This window comes from Aristolochia californica, unplaced genomic scaffold (genome assembly GCF_029961685.1).
Source record: "Aristolochia californica isolate CCGP_79_NKW_82.1479 unplaced genomic scaffold, dmAriCali1.0.hap1 SCAF_5, whole genome shotgun sequence".
Taxonomy (NCBI): domain Eukaryota; kingdom Viridiplantae; phylum Streptophyta; class Magnoliopsida; order Piperales; family Aristolochiaceae; genus Aristolochia; species Aristolochia californica.
In genome coordinates, this window is record NW_027182214.1 from 31,335,659 (window position 1) to 31,357,681 (window position 22,023).

The 22,023-nt window shown below is 32.0% G+C and overlaps 1 pseudogene; it reads left to right on the forward strand.

Moving 5' to 3' along the window:
* Positions 1 to 489: 489 nt before the first annotated feature.
* LOC137965286 (26S proteasome regulatory subunit 7-like) lies at positions 490 to 1,548 on the forward strand (annotated as a pseudogene).
* Positions 1,549 to 22,023: the final 20,475 nt, after the last annotated feature.

Here is a 22,023-nt window from a genome sequence, read left to right on the forward strand (position 1 = left end):
GTGGACCAATAGCAATGTTGAGTGTGGGCCTACGTGTGACATGCTGATACAATTTGTGAAGGCTTTCAAGGGTGTAGCACAGTTACTTGAACAAGGTGGATACAGCCAGTTCACTCCTCATTACATAACGTGGTACTGTCCTCAGGCATTCACAGTTCAGACTGGCACTGCTGCTGAGATGTTGTGGGTGCATCACTATGGAGCTCAAGCTGTGGTTGAAGGGGTTGGTGATCATGGGTATGAGTACCTGCCGGGTGGTACTGTAGCAGTAGTTGGGAAACCTGGTAGCAACTGTGCTCTGGATGGTCCACTTCTCCTTTATGTTTCTCAGATGATTCCTGCCTCTGCTAAAGGTTGATTTATTGCCCTTTGGTGTCCCTTTGCTGGTAAGTCCTGCACTGGTATGATGGTTAGCATTATGGCCCAACTTCTGCACCGGGCCAGAAAAATGATTTATATATGCCCAACATCCAGAAAACTATCATTTGGATGGGGACAGCGCTGGAGTCTGATGCCATTGTTCCTTGTGGCCATACAGAGTCTTTGGTTGGATTGGATCAGTTCCTTAGTGCCACTTTGACTGGTACGAAAGAAGTAGTTGGTCACCCAATTCGAGCCAGGAAGTTCTCTGTGTCCCCTATGGTGCGTGTTGCTGTCTAATGCAGCGTTGCTTCAAATCTTTCCAAGCTTGTTGAAGGTTTGAAATGGCTAGCCAAGTCCGATCATATGGTTGTGGGCTTAGGGGATAAGGTTTCTCCAACAGATATCGAAGAAGGCATGCGCGTGGGTGTTGACCGCAACAAATATCAGATTCAGATTCCTTTGCCTCCAAAAATTGATCCTAGTGATACTATGACCGTTGAAGAAAAGCCTGATGTGACATACAATGATGTTGGTGGTTGTAAGGAGCAGATTGAAAAGATTCGAGAAGTTGTAGAGCTGCCTAATGCTCCATCCTGATGGGTTTGTTCAGCTGGGAATTGACTCACCAAATGGAGTTCTCTGCTATGGTTCTCCAGGGACAAGGAAGGCTCTCTTAGCTAGAGCTGTAGCAAACAGACCAGCTGCCTGCTTTATTCGTTATTGGTAGTGAGCTTGTCCAAAAATATGTTTGGTGAAGGGGCAAGGATGGTCCGCAAACGTTTTCAGCTGGCTCATTCAATGAAGGCTTGCATTGATTATTTTATGACGTGGATGCCATAGGTGGTGCTCGTTTTGATGATGGTGTTGGTGGTGCTAATGAAGTTCATTGTACAATGCTTGACGTTGTTAATCAGCTTGATGGATTTGATGCTCTGTGGTCATATCCTAGTCCTGATGGCTACAAATAGACCTGATACATTGAATCCAGCATTGTTACGTCCCTGATGTCTAGATCGTAAGGTTGAATTCGGTTTACCTGACTTGCTGAGTTGGGGCATCCACAGGGAGGACACCGCTCTGTGGATGCTAGTTGTGCACAGGTGGAGACATCAGCTTACAGACCCTACTTCCGAGCTTGATGACAAGCTCGTTCTTCCAGGGGGTGTAATGTTATGCACACAATAATATTATTATTTTAATTTTTTTAATTTACTTTATTCATTTCAGTTTTAGGCCACATGGGTTTTTTGCAATATTTTATTTATAGGGGTATTTTTGTAATATTTTATCATAAACCCTAACAGGGTGAACCCTATTTAATGGGTAAGTGTAATGTGGAAGACAAGGATAGAAGCATTGAGAATTAGGTTAAATCTAGCTTAAACAGGCTTGAGATCACCTTCTTGATCCCGAGGTTAGGGTATTCCTCAAAAAAACCATGTTTTCTCTCATCCTCCATTGATCTTCGTCTTCCCCACGTCTTCCTACTATCCCTACAGTAATGCATGGAAGACCCGTAACCCATGGCAGATCTCAGATCCTCCCAAAGAATCCTTGTGTCAGATCCGGGTCCGTAACACACAACAAAATGAAAATTTTAGAGTTTGTGTATGGAAAAAATTTAAAACAACAACAAATGTAAGTAAAGAAAATTTATTCACACACCACAAATGAACACAAAAGTTTTGTTATCCAAGTTTTGTGAATTCCACTAGTTCAACCCTAATAGCTTAGAATTTTATAAGAAAGAGATTTCTTCTACACATGTTTAAAAAATGGATATGCATGCTTGAAACATGTTAAAGACGCAAATGACCTATGGATCCGAACCTTTTAAAGAGAATATCAAACACTCATTAAATTCTCAAGGGAACAAGTGGTGGGATATATACCCAAGTCAAACAAGCCATTATTTTGCCCATTTACAAAAAACTGACCTAACAATCATAGATGATTGTAAAGTGATTTATCATGCATAGCGGGCTATAGTTTTGTAAGAAATGACTTCTGGATTGGGAGTCAACACCCAGTTAAAAATCCCCCGCCTCCCCCTTTTCCCAATGATTGCAAAATCTAATATTTAAAAACTAAAAAGAGTTTACAATTCCTAAAAATTACAGACACTCTTTGGAATTATCTCTCTCTACATTTGTGCATTATGCATTTCCATTTTAGATCTATACATTTTTATTAAATAAAAACTTTGAGTTTTCCCTCTTCCTTCCTCCCGTCAACAAAAAAGGCAAATAGATCACAACAAAATGAAAATTTTAGAGTTTGTGTAAGGAAAAAAATTAAAACAACAATAAAGAAAATTTATTGACAAACCACAAATGAGCACAAAAGTTTTGTTATCCAAGTTTGGAAAATTCCACTAGTTCAACCCTAACAATAGCTTGGAATTTTATAAGAAAGTGATTTCATCTACACATGTTTTAAAAATGGATATGCATGCTTGAAACATGTTAAAGATGCAAATGACCTATGGATCCAACCCTTTTAAAGAGAATAACAAACACTCATTAAATTCACAAGTGAACATGTTGTGGATATTTACCCTAGTCAAACAACACATTATTATTTTATCTATTTACAAAAAGCTGACCTAACTATCATAGATGATTGTAAAGTGATTTATCATGCATAACGGACTATATTTTTTTAAGAAATGACTTATGGATTGCGAATCAACACTCAGTTAAAAATTCCCCTTCTCCCCCTTTTCCACATGATTGCAAAACCTAATATTTAAAAACTGAAAAGAGTTTACAATCCGTAAAAATTACATACACTCTTTGGAATTAACGCTCTCTACATTTGTGCATTGTGCATTGTGCATTTCCATTGTAGATGTATAATTTTTTCTTAAATCAAACCTTTTAGTTTTCGCTCTTGCTTCATCCCGTCAACAAAAATGGCTAACAAATGAAAACAAAATGAAAATTTTAGAGTTTGTGTATGGAAAATTTTAAAACAACAACAAATGTAAGTATAGAAAATTTATTCATAATCACAAATGAACACAAAAGTTATGTTATCCAAGTATGAGAAATTCCACTAGTTCAACCCTAATAGCTTGAAATTTTGTCAGAAAGAGATTTCTTCTGCATGTGTTTTAAAAATGGATATGCATGCTTGAAACATGTTAAAGATGCAAATGGCCCATGGATTCAAACCTTTTAATGAGAATAAGAAACGCTCATTAAATTCTCAAGTGAACGTGTGGTGGGACATTTACCCTAGTCAAACAAGCCATTATTTTGTCCATTTACAAAAAGCTGACCTAACAATCATAGATGATTTTAAAGTGATTTATCATGCATAACTGGCTATATTTTTGGAAGAAATGACTGATGGATTGGGAGTCAACACTTAGCTAAAAATCTCGTGCCTCCCCCTTTTCCCAACGATTGGAAAACCTAATATATGAAAACTAAAAAGAGTTTACAATCCCTAAAAATTGCAAATACTCTTTCTAATTATCTCTCTCTATATTTGTGCATTGTGCTTTTCCATTTTAGATGTATACTATTTTATTAAATCAAAACTTTGAGTTTTCACTCTCCCTTCATCCCGTAAACAACAAAGGAAAAAGGATCACAACAAAATGAAAATTTAAGACTTTGTGTATGGAAATAAATTAAAACAACAAAACCAATAAGTAAAGAAAATTTATTCATATACCACAAATGAACACAAAATTTTTTGTTATCCAAGTTCGGGAAATTCCACTAGTTCTACGCAAATAACATGAAAAATTTTAAGAAAGAGATTTCTTCTACACATGTTTAAAAAATGGATATGCATGCTTGAAACACGTTAAATATGCAAATGACCTATGGATACAAACCTTTTACAGAGAAAAAAAAACGCTCAATGAATTCTCAAGTGAATGGGTGGTGAAATATTTACCCAAGTCAAAAAAGCCAATATTTTGCCCATTTACAAAAAGCTGACCTAACAATCATAGAGTTTACAATCCCTTAAAATAACAAAAAATCTATGAAATTATATCTCTCTACATTTGTGCATTGTGCATTTCCATTTTAGATCTATACTTTTTTCTTAAATAAAAAATTTTAGTTTTCGTTGTGCCTTCATCCCGTAAACAAAAAAGGCAAATAGATCACATCAAAATGAAAATTATAGAGTTTGTCTATGGAAAAAAATTTAAAACAACAACAAATGTAAGTAAAGAAAATTTATTCACACACCACAAATGAACACAAAAGTCCATTTATCCAAGTTTGGGAAATTCCACTAGTTCAACACTAATAGCTTGGAATTTTATAAGAAAGAGATTTTTTCTACACATGTTAAAAAACTGGATATGCATGCTTGAAACATGTTAAAATCGCAAATGACCTATGGATCCAAACCTTTTAAAGAGAATAAAAAACGCTCATTAAATTCTCAAGTGAACATGTGGTGGGATATTTACTGAGTCAAACAAGCAATTATTTTGCCCATTTAAAAAAAGCTGAACTAACAATCATAGATGATTGTAAAGTGATTTAACCTGCGTAACGGGGTATAGTTTTTTAAGAAATGACTTATGGATTGGGAGTCAATAGTCAGTTAAAAATCCCCCGTCACCAACTTTTCCCAGCGATTGCAAAACCTAATATTTAAAAACTAAAAAGAGTTTACAATCCCTAAAAATTACAGACACTCTTTGGAATTATCTTTCTACATTTGTGCTTTGTGAATTTCCATTTTAGTTGTATTTTTTTTTTAAATAAAAACTTTGAGTTTTCTCACTCTTCATCCCGTAAATAAAAAAGGCAAATAAATCACAACAAAATGAATATTTTAGAGTTTGTTTATGGAAAAAATTTAAAACAACAACAAATGTATGTAAAGAAAATTTATTCACACACAAAAAATGAACCCAAAAATTTTGTTATCCATGTTTTGGAAATTCCACTAGTTCAACCCTAATAGCATGGAATTTTTTAAGAAAGAGATTTCTTCTACACATGTTTAAAAAATAGATATGCATGCTTGAAACATGTAAAAGACGCAAATGACCTATGGATCCAAACCTTTTAAAGAGAATAACAGACACTCATTAAATTCTCAAGTGAACGTGTGGTAGGATATTTACCCGAGTCAAGCAAGCCATTATTTTGCCAATTTACAAAAAGCTGACCTAACAATCATAGTTGATTTTAAAGTGATTTATCATGCATAACGGGCTATAGTTTTGTAAGAAATGACTTATGGATTGGGAGTCAACACCCAGTTAAAAATCCTCCGCCTCTCCCTTTTCCTGACGTTTGCAAAACCTAATATATGAAAACTAAAAAGAGTTTACAATCCCTAAAAATTACAGACACTTTTTGGAATTATCTCTCTCTAAATTTGTGCATTGTGTATTTCCATTTTAGATCTATACACTTTTCTTGAATAAAAACTTTGAGTTTTCGCTCTCCTTTCATCCCATCAACAAAAAAGGCAAATAGATCACAACAAAATGAAAATTTTAGAGTTTGTGTATTGAAAAATTTTAAAACAACAATAAATTTAAGTAAAGAAAATTTATTCACACACCACAAATGAACACAAAAGTTATGTTATCCAAGTATTGGTAATTCCACTAGTTCAACCCTAATAGCTTGGAATTTTGTAAGAAAGAGATTTCGTCTTCACATGTTTTAAAAATGGATATGCATGCTTAAAACATGTTAAAGATGCAAATGACCCATGGATCAAAATCATTTAAAGATAATAACAAACGCTCATTAAATTCTCAAGTGAACGTGCGGTGGGATATTTACCCAAGTCAAACAAGGCATTATTTTGTCCAATTACGAAAAGCTGACCTAGCAATCATAGATGATTGTAAAGTGATTTATCATGCGTAACGGGCTATATTTTTGTAAGAAATAACTGATGGATTGAGAGTCAACACTTAGTTAAAATTTCTCTACCTCCCCCTTTTCCCAACGATTGGAAAACCTAATATATAAAAACTAAAAAAGTTTACAATCCGTAAAAATTAAAAACACTCTTTGTAATGATCTCTCTCTATATTTGTGCATTGTGCTTTTCCAATTTAGATGTATACTTTTTTCTTAAGTCAAAACTTTGACTTTTCACTCTCCCTTCATCCCGTAAACCAAAAAGGCTTTGATCACAACAAAATGAAAATTTTAGAGTTTGTGTATGGAAAAAATTTAAAACAACAAAACATGCAAGTAAAGAAAATTTATTCACACACTTCAAATGAACACAAACATTTTGTCATCCAAGTTCGGGAAATTCCACTAGTTCTACCCTAATAGCATGAAATATTATGAGAAAGAGATTTCTTCTACATATGTTAAAAAAATGGATATGCATGCTTGAAACATGTTAAAGATGAAAATGACCTATGGATACAAACCTTTTAAAGAGAAAAACAAACGATCATTGAATTCTCAAGTGAACGTCTGGTGGGATATTTACCCGAGTCAAACAAGCCATTATTTTGCCCATTTACAAAAAAACTCACCTAACAATCATAGATGATTGTAAAGTGATTTATCATGCGTAACAGGCTATATTTTTGTAAGAAATGAATTATGGATTGGGAGTCAACACTTAGATAAAAATCCCCCGCCTCCTCCTTCTCCTGACGAAAGAAAAACCTAATATATAATAACTAAAAAGAGTTTACAATCCCTAAAAATAACAGACACTCTATGGAATTATCTCTCTCTACATTTGTGCACTGTGCATTTCCATTTTAGATGTATACTTTTTTCTTAAATCAAAACTTTGAGTTTTAACTTTGCCTTCATACCGTAAACAAAAAAGGCAAATAGATCACAACAAAATCAAAATTTTAGAGTTTGTGTATGGAAAAAATTTAAAACAAAAATAAATGTGAGTAAAGAAAATTTATTCACTTACCACAAATGAATACAAAAGCCTTGTTATTCAAGTTTGGGACATTCCACTAGTTCAACCCTAAAAGGTTGGAATTTTATAAGAAAGAGATATCTTCTACACATGTTAAAAAAATGGATATGCATGCTTGAAACATGTTAAAATCGCAAATGACCTATGGATCCAAACCTTTTAAAGAGAATAAAAAACCCTCATTAAATTCTCAAGTGAACGTGTGGTGGGATATTTAACCGAGTTAAACAAGCAATTATTTTGCCCATTTAAAAAAAGCAGACCTAACAATCATAGATGATTGTAAAGTGAGTTATCATGCGAAATGGGCTATAATTTTGTAAGAAATGACTTATGAATTGGGAGTATACACTCATTTAAAAATCCCCCGTCACCCCCTTTTGCCGACTATTGAGAAACGTAATATTTAAAAACTAAAAAGAGTTTACAATCCCTAAAAATTATAAACACTCTTTGGAATTATCTCTCTCTACACTTGTGTATTGTGCATTTCAATTTTTGTTGTTTACTTATTTCTTAAATCAAAACTTTGATTTTTCGGTTTACCTTCATCCCGTAAATAAACAACAAACGTAAGTAAAGAAAATTTATTCGCACACCAGAAATGAACACAAATGTTTTATTATCCTAGTTTTGGAAATTCCACTAGTTCAACCCTAATAGCTTGGAATTTTATAAGAAAGAGATTTCTTCTTCACAGGTTAAAAAAATGGATATGCATGCTTGAAAAATGTTAAAGACGCAAATGACCTATGGATCCAAACCTTTTATAGAGAATAACAAACGCTCATTAAATTCACTAGTGAACATGATGTGGGATATTTACCCGAGTCAAACAAGCCATTATTTTATATTTACGAAAAGCTTACCTAACTATCATAGATGATTGTAAAGAGATTTATCATGTGTAAGGGGCTATATTTTTGTAAGAAATGACTTATGGATTGGGAGTCAACACTCAGTTAAAAATCCCCCGCCTTCTCCTTTTCCCCACAATTGCAAAACCTATTATATAAAAACTAAAAAGTGTTTACAATCCCTAAAAATTATAGACACTCTTTGGAATTAACTGTCTACATTTGTGCATTGTGCATTTCCATTTTAGATGTATAATTGTTTCTTAAATCAAACCTTCTAGTTTTCGCTTTCCCTTCATCTAGTCAACAAAAATGGCTAACGGATCACAACAAAATGAACATTTTAGAGTTTTTGGATGGAAAAATTTTAAAACAACAACAAATGTAAGTAAAGAAATTTTTTTCACACACCACAAATGAACACAAAAGTTATGTTATCCAAGTATGGGAAATTCCAATAGTTCAACCCTAATAGCGCTTGGAATTTTGTAACAAAGAGATTTCTTCTACACATGTTTTAAAAATGGATATGCATGCTTAAAACATGTTAAAGATGCAAATGAACCGCGGATCCAAACCTTTTAAAGAGAATAACAAACGCTCATAAATTCTCAAGTGAACGTGCAGTGGGATATTTACCCGATATTTACCCGAGTCAAACAAGCCTTTATTTTGTCCATTTACAAAAAGCTGACCAAACAATCATAGATGATTGTAAAGTAATTTATCATGCGTAACAGGCTATATTTTTTTAAGAAATGACTGATGGATTGGGAGTCAAAACTTAGTTAAAATCCACTGCCTCCCCCATTTACCAACGCTTCGAAAACCTAATATTTAAAAAATAAAAAGAGTTTACAATCCATAAAAATTACAAACACTCTTTGTAATTATCTCTCTCTATATTTGTGCAGTGCTTTTCCATTTTAGATGTATAATTTTATCTTAAATCAAAACTTTGAGTTTTCACTCTCCTTTCATCCCGTAAACAATAAAGGCAAAAAGATCACAACAAAACGAAAATTATAGAATTTGTTTATGGAAAAAATTTAAAACAACAAAACAAGTTAGTCAAGAAAATTTATTCACACACCACAAATGAACACAATGGTTTTGTTATCCAACTTTGGGAAATTCCACTAGTTCTACCCTAAAAGCATGAAATATTATAAGAGAGATTTCTTCTACAGATGTTTAAAAAATGGATATGCATGCTTGAAACATGTTAAAGATGCAAATGACCTATGCATCCAAACCTTTTAAAGAGAATAACAAACGCTCATTAAATTCTCAAGTGAACGTGCGGTGGGATATTTGCCCGAGTCAAAACTCCATTATTTTGCCCGTGTACAAAAAGCTGAGCTAACAATCATAGATGATTGTAAAGTGTTTTATCATGCGTAACACGCTACATTTTTGTAAAAAATGACTTAAGGATTGGGGCTTCCCCCTTTTCCCGACATCTGCAAAACCTAATATATAAAAACTAAAAAGAGTTTACAATCCCTAAAAATTACAGACACTCTTTAGAATTATCTCTTTCTACATTTGTGCATTGTGCATTTCAATTTTAGAAGTATACTTTTTTCTTAATCAAAACATTGAGTTTTCGCTCTCTCTTCATCCCGTAAACAAAAAAGGAAAATAGATCACAAGAAAATGAAAATTTTAAAGTAGGTAAAGAAAATTTATTGACACACCACAAATGAACACAAAAGTTTTGTTATCCTAGTGTGAGAAATTCCACTAATTCAACAACCCATTACGCTTGGAATTTTATAAGAAAGAGATTTCTTCAACACATGTTTTAAAAATGGATTTGCATGCTTGAAACATGTTAAAGATGGAAATGACATATGGATCCAAACCTTTCAAAGAGAATAACAAACGCTCATTAAATTCTCAAGTGAACGTGCGGTGGGATATTTACCCGAGTCAAACAAGCCATGATTTGCCCATTTACAAAAAGCTAACCTAACAATCATAGATGATTGTAAAGTGATTTATCATGTGTAACGGGCTATATTTTTTTAAGAAATGACTTATGGATTGGGAGTCAATACTTAGAAAAAAATCCCCCACCTCCCCCATTTCCGGACAAAAGAAAAACCTAATATATAAAAACTAAAAAGAGTTTACAATCCCTAAAAATAACAGACACAATGGAATTATCTTTCTTTACATTTGTGCATTGTGCATTGTGCATTTCCATGTTAGATGTATACTTTTTTCTTAAATCAAAACTTTGAGTTTTCGCTATGCCTTCATCCCTTAAACAAAAATGGCCAATAGATCACCACAAAACGAAAATTTTAGAGTTTGTGTATAGAAAAAAATTAAAATAACAACAAATGTAAGTAAAGAAAATTTATTCACACACCACAATGAACATAAAAGTCTTGCTTTCCAAGTTTGGGAAATTCCACTAGTTCAACCATAATTGCTTGGAATTTTATAAGAAAGAGATTTCTTCTACACATGTTAAAAAAATGGATATGCATGCTTGAAACATGTTAAAGACGCAAATGACTTATGGATTCAAACCTTTTAAAGAGAATACAAAATGCTCATTAAATTCTCAAGTGAACGTGTGTGGGATATTTACCCGAGTCAAACAAGCCATTATTTTGCCCATTTAAAAAAAGCTGACCAAACAATCATAGATGATTGTAAAGTGATTTATCATGCGTAATGGGCTATAGTTTTGTAAGAAATGATTTATGGATTGGGAGTCAATACTCAGTTAAAAATCCCCCCATCACCCCCTTTTCCCGATGATTGAAAAACCTAATATTTAAAAACTAAAAAGAGTTTACAATCCCTAAAAATTTAAGAAACTCTTTGGAATTATCTCTCTCTACATTTGTGCATTGTTCATTACCATTTTAGTTGTATACTTTTTTCTTAAATCAAACCTTTGAGTTTTCGCTCTCCCTTCATCCCGTAAATAAAAAAGGCAAATAGATCACAACTAAATGAAATTTTTAGAGTTTGTGTATGGAAAAAATTTAAAACAACGACAAATGTAAGTAAAGAATATTTATTCACACACCACTAATGAACACAAAAGTCTTGTTATCCACATTCCACTAGTTCAACCCTAATAGCTTGGAATTTGATAAGAAAGAGATTTCTTCTACACATGTTAAAAAAATAGATATGCATGCTTGAACCATGTTAAAGACGCAAATGACCTATGGATCCAAACCTTTTAAAGAGAATAACAAACGCTCATTAAATTCTCAACTGAACGTGTGGTGGGATATTTACCCGAGTCAAACAAGCCATTATTTTGCCCATTTAAAAAAAGCTGACCTAACAATCATAGCTGATTGTAAAGTGATTTATCATGAGTAACAGGCTATAGTGTTCTAAGAAATGCCTTATGGATTGGGAGACAACACTCAGTTAAAAATCCCATATCACCCCTTTTTTCCAACAATTGCAAAACGTAATATTTGAAAACTAAAATGAGTTTACAATCCCTAAAAATTACGCATACTCTTTGGAATTATCTTTCTCTACATTGGTGCATTGCGCATTTCCATTTTTGTTGTATACTTTTTTCTTAAATCAAAACATTGAGTTTTCGCTCTCCCTTCCTCCTGTAAATAAAAAAGGCAAATAGATCTCAACAAAATTAAAATTTCAGAGTTTGTGTAAGGAAAAAATTTAAAACAACAACAAATTTAAGTAAAGAAAATTTATTGACAAACCACAAATGAACACAAAAGTTTTGTTATCCAAGTTTGGGAAATTCCACTAGTTCATCTCTAACAATAGCTTGGAATTTTATAAGAAAGTGATTTCTTCTACACATGTTTTAAAAATGGATATGCATGCTTGAAACATGTTAAAGATGCAAATGACCTATGGATCCAAAAATTTTAAATAAACAACAAGCGCTCATTAAATTCACAAGTGAACGTGCTATGGATATTTACCCGAGTCAAACAAGCCATTATTTTATCTATTTACAAAAAGCTGACCAAACTATCATAGCTGATTGAAAAGTGATTTACCATGTGTAACGGGCTATATTCTTGTTAGAAATGACATATGGAATGGGAGTCAACACTCAGTTAAAAATCCCCCCCTTCCCCTTTTCCCCACGATTGCAAAACCTAATATATACAAACTAAAAAGTGTTAAAAATCCCAAAAAATTACAGACACTCTTTGGAATTAACTCTCTACATTTGTGCATTGTTCATTTCCATTTTAGATGTATAATTTTTTCTTAAATTAAACCTTTTAGTTTTCACTCTCCCTTCATCCAGTCAACAAAAATGGCTAACGAATCACAACAAAATGAAAATTTTAGAGTTTGTGTATGGAAAAATTTTAAAACAACAACAAAATGAAGTAAAAAAAATTTATTCACACACCACAAATTAACACAAAAGTTATGTTATCCAAGTATGGGAAATTCCACTAGTTCAACCCTAATAGCTTGGAATTTTGTAAGAAAGAGATTTCTTCTACACATGATTTAAAAAAGGATATGCATGCTTAAAACATGTTAATGATGCAACTGAACCATGGATCCAATCCTTTTAAAGACAATAACAAACGCTCATTAAATTATCAAGTGAACATGCGGTGTGATATTTACCTGAGTCAAACAAGCCATTATTTTGTCCATTTACAAAAACCTGACCAAACAATCATAGAAGATTGTAACGGGCTATATTTTTTTGAGAAATGACTGATGGATTGTGAGTCAACACTTAGTTAAAAATCCCCTGCCTCCCCCTTTTCCCAACGATTGTAAAACCTAATATAAAAATACTAAAAAGATTTTTCAATCCCTAAAAATTAGAGACACTCTTTGGAATTATTTCTCCCTACATTTGTGCAATGTCCATTTCCATTTTAGAAGTATACTTTTTTACTAAATCAAAACTTTGAGTTTTCGCTCTGTCTTCATCCCGCAAAACAAAAAAGGCAAATAGATCACAACAAAACAAAAATTTTAGAGTTTGTGTACGGAAAAACATTAAAATAACAACATATGTAAGAAAAAAAAATTTATTTACACACCAAAAATGAACACAAAAGTTTTGTTATCCAACTTTTGAAAATTCTACTAGTTCAACCCTAATTCCTTGGAATTTTAAAAGGAATAGATTTCTTCTACACATGTTTAAAAAATGGATATGCATACTTGAAACTTGTTAAAGGTGCAAATGACCTATGGATACAAACATTTTTAAAGAGAAAAACAAACGCTCATTGAATTCTCAAGTGAACATGCGGTGGGATATTTTCCTAAGTCAAACAAGCCATTATTTTTCCCATTTACAAAAAGCTGACCTCACAATTATAGATGATTGTAAACTGATTTATCATGCATAATGGACTATATCTTTGTAAGAAATGACTTGTAGGTTGGGAGTCAACACTCAATTAAAAATTCCCTGCCTCCCCCTTTTCCCGACGATTGCAAAACCTAATATGTAAAAACTAAAAAGAGTTTACAATCCCTAAAAATTACAGACACTCTTTTGAATTATCACTGTCTACATTTGTGCATTGGGCACTTCCATTTTAAATGTATACTTTTTTCTTAAATCAAAACATTGAGTTTACGCTCAACATTCATTCCGTCAACAAAAATGGCTAACAAATCACAACAAAATGAAAATTTTAGAGATTGTGTATGGGAAAATTTTATAAAAAAACCAAATTTAAGTAAAGAAAATTTATTCACACACCACAAATGAATAAAAAAGTTATGTTATCCAAGTTTTTGAAATTCCACTAGTTCAACCCTAATAACTTGGAATTTTGTAAGAAAGAGATTTCTTCTACACTTGTTTTAAAAATGGATATGCATGCATGAAACATGTGAAAGATGCAAATGACCTATGGATCCAAACCTTTTAAAGAGAATAACAAACGGTCATTAAGTTCTCAAGTCAACATTTTTTGGGATATTTACCCGAGTCAAACATGCCATTATTTTGCCCATTTACAAAAAGTTGACCTAACAAACATAGATGATTGGAAAGTGATTTATCATGCATCACGGGCTATAGTTTTGTAAGAATTGACTTATGGATTGGGAGTCAACACTCAGTTAAAAATCCCACGCCTCCCCCTTTTCCCAACGATTGGAAAACCTACTATAAAAAAACTATTTTTTTTAAAATCCCTAAAAATTACGGACACACTTTAGAATTATCTCTATCAACATTTGTTCATTTGTGCACTCTCCTTTCATCCTGTAAACAACAAGGGATAAAGGATCGCAACAAAATGAAAATTTAAGAGTTTGTGTATGGAAAAAATTTAAAAAAACAAAACAAGTAAAGAAAATTTATTCACACACCACAAATGAACACAAAAGTTTTGTTATCCAAGTTCGGGAAATTCCACTAGTTCTACCCAAATAGCATGAAATATTATAAGAGAGAGATTTCTTCTACACATGTTTAAGAAATGGATATGCATGCTTGAAACATGTTAAAGATGCAAATGACCTATGGATACAAATCTTTTAAAGAGAAAAACAAACGCTCAATGAATTCTCAAGTGAACGGGCAGTGAGATATTTACCCGAGTCAAACAAGCCATTATTTTGCCCATTTCCAAAAAGCTGACCTAACAATCATAGATGATTGTAAAGTGATTTATCATGCGTAACGGGCTATATTTTTGTAAGAAATGACTTATGGATTGGGAGTCAACACTAAGATAAAAATCCCCCGCCTCCACCTTTTCCCGACAAAAGAAAAACCTAATATAAAAAAACTAAAAAGAGTTTACAATCCCTAAATATAACAAACACTCTATGGAATTATCTCTCTATACATTTGTGCATTGTGCATTTAAATTTTAGATCTATACTTTTTCTTAAATCAAAACTTTGAGTTTTCTCTCTCCCTTCATCTTGTCAACAAAAAAGGCAAATAGAGCACAACAAAATAAAAAATTTAGAGTTTGTATATGGAAAAAATTTAAAAGAACAATAGATTTAAGTAAATAAATTTTTTGACACACAACAAATGAACACAAAATTTTTGGTATCCAAGTTTGGGAAATTCCGCTAGTTCAACCCTAATAATAGCTTGGAATTTTATAAGAAAGTGATTTATTCTACACATGTTTTAAAAATGGATATGAATGCTTGAAACATGTTAAAGATGCAAATGACCTATTGATCCAAACCTTTTAAAGAGAATAACAAACGCTCATTAAATTCTCAAGTGAACGTGCGGTGGGATATATACCCGATTCATACAAGCCATTATTTTATCCATTTAAAAAAAACTGACCTAATTATCATAGATGATTGTAAAGTGATTTATCATGTTGAATGGGCAATATTTTTGTAAGGAATATGGATTGGGAGTCAACACTCTTTTAAAAATCCCCTGCCTCCCCGTTTTCCCCATGATTGCAAAACCTAATAAATAAAAACTAAAAAGAGTTTACAATCCCTAAAAAATACAGATACTCTGAGGAATTAACTCTCACTACATTTGTGCATTGTGCATTTCCTTTTTATATGTATAATTTTTTCTTATATCAAACCTTTTAGTTTTCACTCTCCCTTCATCTTGTCAACAAAAATGACTAATAACTCACAACAAAATGAAAATTTTAGAGTTTGTCTTTGAAAAAATTTTAAAACAACAAAAAATGAAAGTAAATAAAATTTATTCACACACATCAAATGAACACAAAAGTTATGTTGTCCGAGTTTAGGAAATTCCACTAGTTCAACCCTATTAGCTTGGAATTTTGTAAGAAAGAGATTTCTTCAACACATGTTTTAAAAATGGATATGCATGCTTGAAGCATGTTAAAGATGCAAATGACCCATGGATCCTAAACTTTTAAAGAGAGTAACAAACGCTCATTAAATTCTCAAGTGAATGCGGAGTGGGATATTTACCCCAGTCAAATAAGCAATTATTTTGTCCATATACAAAAATCTGTCCCAACAATCATAGATGATAGTAAACTGATTTATCATGTATAACGGGCAATAGTTTTGTCAGAAATGACTTATGGATTTGGAGTCAACACTTAGTTCAAAATCCCATGCCTCCCCCTTTTCCTAACGATTGCAAAACCTAATATATAAAAACTAAAAAGATTTTACCATCCCTAAAAATTAGAGATAATCTATGGAATTATTGAGTATTTCCATTTTAGATGTATACTTTTGCTTAAATCAAAACATAGAGTTTTCGATTTGCCTTCATCCCGTAAACATAAAAGGCAAACATATCACAACAAAATAAAAATTTTAGAGTTTGTGTATGGAAAAAATTTAAAACAACAACAAATGTATGTAAAGAAAATTTATTCACACACCATAAATGAAAACAAAAGTTTTGTTATCCATGTTTTGGAAATTCTACTAGTTCAACCCTAATAGTTTGGAATTTTATAAGAAAGAGATTTCTTCTATACATGTTTAAGAAATGGATATGCATGCTTGAAACATGTTAAACATGCAAATGACCTATGGATACAAACCTTTTAAAGAAAAAAACAAATCCTCATTGAATTCTCAGGTGACCTTGCGGTGGGATATTTACATGAGTCAAACAAGCCATTATTTAGTCCATTTACAAAAACTGACCAAACAATCATAGATGATTGTAATATGATTTATCATGCATAACGGGTTGTATTTTTGTAAGAAATGAATTATGGATTTGGAGTCAAGACTTAGTTAAAAATTTCCTGCCTCCCCTTTTTTTCGACGATTGCAAAACTTGATTTAAAAAAACTAAAAAGAGTTTAAAATCCCTAAAAATTATAGACACTCTTTGGAATTATCTCTCTCTACATTTGTGCATTGTGAATTTCCATTTTAGATGTATACTTTTTTCTTAAATCAAAACTTTGAGCTTTCGCTCTCCCTTCATCATGTAAGCAAAAAAGACAAATAGATCACAACAAAATGATAATTTTAGAGTTTGTGTATGGAAAAAATTTAAAACATCAACAAATGTATGAAAAGGAAATTTATTCACACACCTCAAATGATCACAAAAGTTTTGTTACCCAAGTTTGGGAAATTCCACAAGTTCAACCCAAATAGATTGGAATTTTATAAGAAAGAGTTTTCTTCTACACATATTTAAAAATAGATATGCATGCTTGAAAAATGTTAAAGATGCAAATGACCTATGGATCAAAAGCTATTAAAGAGAATAAAAAACACTCATTAAATTCTCAAGTGAGTGTCTGGTGGGATATTTACCCGAGTCAAACAAACCATTAATTTGCCCATTTCCAAAAAACTGACCTTACAATCATAGATGATTGTAAAGTGACTTATCATGCGTAACGGGCTATATTTTTCTAAGAAATGACTTATGGATTGGGAGTCAGCACTCAGTTAAAAATCGCCAGCCTCCCCCTTTTCCCAATGATTGCAAAACCTAATATGTAAAAATTAAAAAGAGTTTACAATCCCTAAAAATTACAGACACTCTTTTAAATTATCTCTTTCTACATTTGTGCATTGTGCATTTCAATTTTACATGTATATTTTTTTCTTCAATGAAAACTTTGAGTTTTCGCTCTACCTTCATTCTGTAATCAGAAAATGCAAATAAATCACAACAAAATGAAAATTTTAGAGTTTGTGTATGGAAAAAATTTAAATCATAAAAAAATGTAAGTAAAGAAAATTTATTCACACACCACAAAAGAACTCAAAAGTTTTGTTTTCCAACTTTGGGAAATTCCACTAGTTCAACCCAAATAGCTTGGAATTTTATAAGAAAGAGATTTCTTCTACACATGTTTAAAAAATGAATATGCATGCTTGAAACATGTTAAAGAAGAAAATGACCTATGGATACAAATATTTTTAAAGAGAAAAACAAACGCTGATTGAATTCTCAAGTGAACGTGCGGTGGGATATTTACCCGAGTCAAACAAGCCAATATTTTGCCCATTAACAAAAAGCTGATGTAATAATCACAGATGTTTGTAAAGTGATTTATCATGCGTAACGGGCTATATTTTTGTAAGAAATGACTTCTGGATTGGGTGTCAACACTTAGTTAAAAATCCCCCACCTCCCCCTTTTCCCCATGATTGCAAAACCTAATATATAAAAACTAAAAATAGCTTACAGTCCCAAAAAATTACAAACTCTCTTTGGAATTATCTCTCTCTACATTTGTACATTTTACATTTCCATTTTAGACGTATACTTTTTTCTTAAATCAAAACTTTGAGTTTTCTCTCTCCCTTTATTTAGTAAAGAAAAAATGGCAAAAAAATCACAACGAAAAGAAAATTTTAGAGTTTGTGTATGAAAAAAATTTAAAACAACAATAAAAGTAAGAAAAGAAAATTTATTCACACACCACAAACGAACACAAAAGTTTTGTTATCCAAGTTTGGGAAATTCCACTAGTCCTACCCTAATAGCCTACAGTATTATCAGAAAGCGATTTCCACTACACATGTTTCAAAAAAGGATATGCATGCGTGAAACATGTTAAAGATGCAAATGACCTATGGATCTAAACCTTTTAAAAAAAATAACAAACGCTCATTAAATTCTCAAGTGAACGTGTGCAGAGATATTTACCTGAGTCAAACAAGCCATTATTTTGCCCATTTACAAAAAGCTGACCTAACAATGATAGATGATTGGAAAGTGATTTATCATGCGTAACGGGCTATAGTTTTGTAAGAAATGACTTATAGATTGGGGGTCAACACTCAGTTAAAAATCCCACGCCTCCCCCTTTTCCAGACAATTGCAAAACCTAATATATAAAAACTAAAAGGAGTTTACAATCCCTAAAAATTATAGACACCCTTTGGAATTATCTCTCTCGATATTTGTGCATTGTGCATTTCCAATTTAGAAGTATACTTTTTTCTTAAATTGAACTTTGAGTTTTCATTCTCCCTTCATCCCACAAACAAAAAAGGCAAATAGATCACAACGAAATGAAAATTATAGAGTTTATGTATCGAAAAATTTTAAAACAACAACAAATGTAAGTAAATAAAATTTATTCACACACCATAATCAAAAGTTTTGTAATCCAAGTTTGGGAAATTCTACTAGTTCAACCCTAATAGCTTGGAATTTTATAAGAAAGAGGTTTCTTCGACACATGTTAAAAAATGGATATGCATGCTTGAAACATGTTAAAGACGCAAATGACCTTTGGATCCAAACCTTTTAAAAAGAATAACAAATGCTCATTAAATTCGTAAGTGAACGTGTGGTGGGATATTTAACTTAGTCAAACAAGCCATTATTTTTCCCATTTACTAAAAGTTGACCTAAGAATCATAGATTGTTGGAAAGTGATTTATCATGCGTAACAGGCTAAAGTTTTGTAAGAAATGACTTATGGATTAGGAGACAACACTCAGTTAAAAATCCCACGCCTCCCCCTTTTCCAGACAAATGCAAAACCAAATATATAAAAACTAAAAAGAGTTTACAATCCCTAAAAATTATAGACACTCTTTGGAATTATCTCTCTCGACATTTGTGCATTGTGCATTCCCATTTTAGTTGTATACTTTTTTCTTTAATCGAACTTTGAGTTTTCGTTCTCCCTTCATCCAGTAAAAAAAAAACGCAAATAGATCACAACAAAAAGAAAATTTTAGAGTTTGTGTATGGAAAAAATTTAAAACAACAGCAAATGTAAGTAAAGAAAAATTTATTCACACACCACAAATGAACACAAAATTTTTGTTTGGGAAATGTCACTAGTTCAACCCTAATAACTTGGAATTTTATACGAAAGAGATTTCTTCTACACATGTTAAAAAAATGGATATGCATGCTCTAAACATGTTAAAGACGCAAATGACCTAGGGATCGACACCTTTTAAAAAGAATAACAAACGCTCATTAAATTCTCAAGTGAACGTGTGCTGGGATATTTACCTGAGTGAAACATGACATTATTTTGCCCATTTACAAAAAGCTGACCAAACAATCATAGATGATTGGAAAGTGTTTCATCATGCATAACGGGCTATAGTTTTGTAAGAAATGACTTGTGGATTGGGAGTCAACACTCGGTTAAAAATCCCACGCCTCCCCCTTTCTCCTGACAATTGCAAAACCTAATGTATAAAAAATAAGAAGAGTTCACAATCCCTAAAAATGACAGACACTCTTTGGAATTATCTCTCTCTACAGTTGTGCATATGTACATTTCTATTTTGGATGTATACTTTTTTCTAAAATCAAAACTTTGAGTTTTCGTTCTCTCTTCATCCCCTAAACAAAAAAGGCAAATAGATCACAACAAAATGAAAATTTTAGAGTTTGTGTTTGATAAAACATTTTTAAAAAAAAATGTAAGTAAAGAAAATTTATTCACATACCACAAATGGGCACACAAGTTTTGTTATCCACGTTTTGGAAATTCCACTAGTTCAACCCTAATAGCGTGGAATTTTATAAGAAAGTGATTTCTTCTACACATGTTTAAAAAATGGATATGCGTGCTTGAAACATGTTAAAGATGCAAATGACCTATGGATACAAACCCTTTAAAGAGAATAACAAACACTCATTAAATTCTCAATTGAACGTGAGGTGGGATATTTACCCGATTCAAACTAGCCATTATTTTGTCCATTTACAAAAAGCTGACCTAACTATCATAGATGATTGTAAAGTGATTTATCATGCATAATGGGCTACTTTTTTCTGTAAGAAAAGACTTATGGATTGGGAGTCAACACTCAGTTAGAAATCCCCTACCTCCCCTTTTTCCCACGATTGCAAGACCTAATATATAAAAACTAAAAAGAGTTTACTATCCCTAAAAATTACAGACACTCAGTGGAATTAACTCTCTCTACATTTGTACATTGTGCATTTTCATTTTAGATGTATAATTTTTTCTTAAATCAAACCTTTTTGTTTTCTCTCTCCCTTCATCCCGTCAACAAAAATGGCTAACAGATCACAACAAAATGAAACTTTTAGAGTTTGTGTATGGAAAAAAATGGAAACAACAACAAATGTAAGTAAAGAAAATTTATTCACACACCACAAATGAACACAAAAGTTATATTATCCAAGTATGGAAAATTCCACTAGTTCAACCCTAATAGCTTAGAATTTTGTAAGAAACAGATTTCTTCAACACATGTTTAACAAATGGATATGCATGCTTGAAACATGTTAAAGATGCAAATTACCTATGGATACAAATATTTTAAAGTGAAAAACAAACGCTCATTGAATTCTCAAGTGAACGTACAATGGGATATTTACCCGAGTCAAACACGCCATTATTTTGCCCATTTACAAAAAGCTGACCTAACAATTATAGATGATTGTAAAATGATTTATCGTGCATAACGGACTATATTTTTTTAAGAAATGACTTGTGGATTGGGAGTCAACACTCAGTTAAAAATCCCCTGCCTCCCCCTTTTCCCGACGGTTGCAAAACCTAATATGTAAAAACTAAAAAGAGTTTAAAATCCCTAAAAATTACAGACACTCTTTTGAATTATCTCTCTCTATATTTGTGCATTTTAAATTTCCATTTTACCTCTATACTTTTTTCTTAAATCAAAAGTTTGAGTTTTTGCTCTCTCTTCATCGCGTAAAAAAAAGGCAAATAGATCACAACAAAACTAAAAATTTTACAATTTGTGTATGGAAAACTTTTAAAACAACAACAAATGTAAGTAAAGAAAATTTATTCACACCCCACAAATGAACACAAAAATTTTGTTATCCAAGTTTTGGAAATTCCACTCGTTCAAACCTAATAGCTTGGAATTTTATAAGAAACAAATTTCTTCTACACATGTTTAAAAAATGGATTTGCACGCTTGAAACATGTTAAAGATGAAAATGACCTATGGAAACAAACCTTTTAAAGAGAAAAAAAAACGCTCATTGAATTCTCAT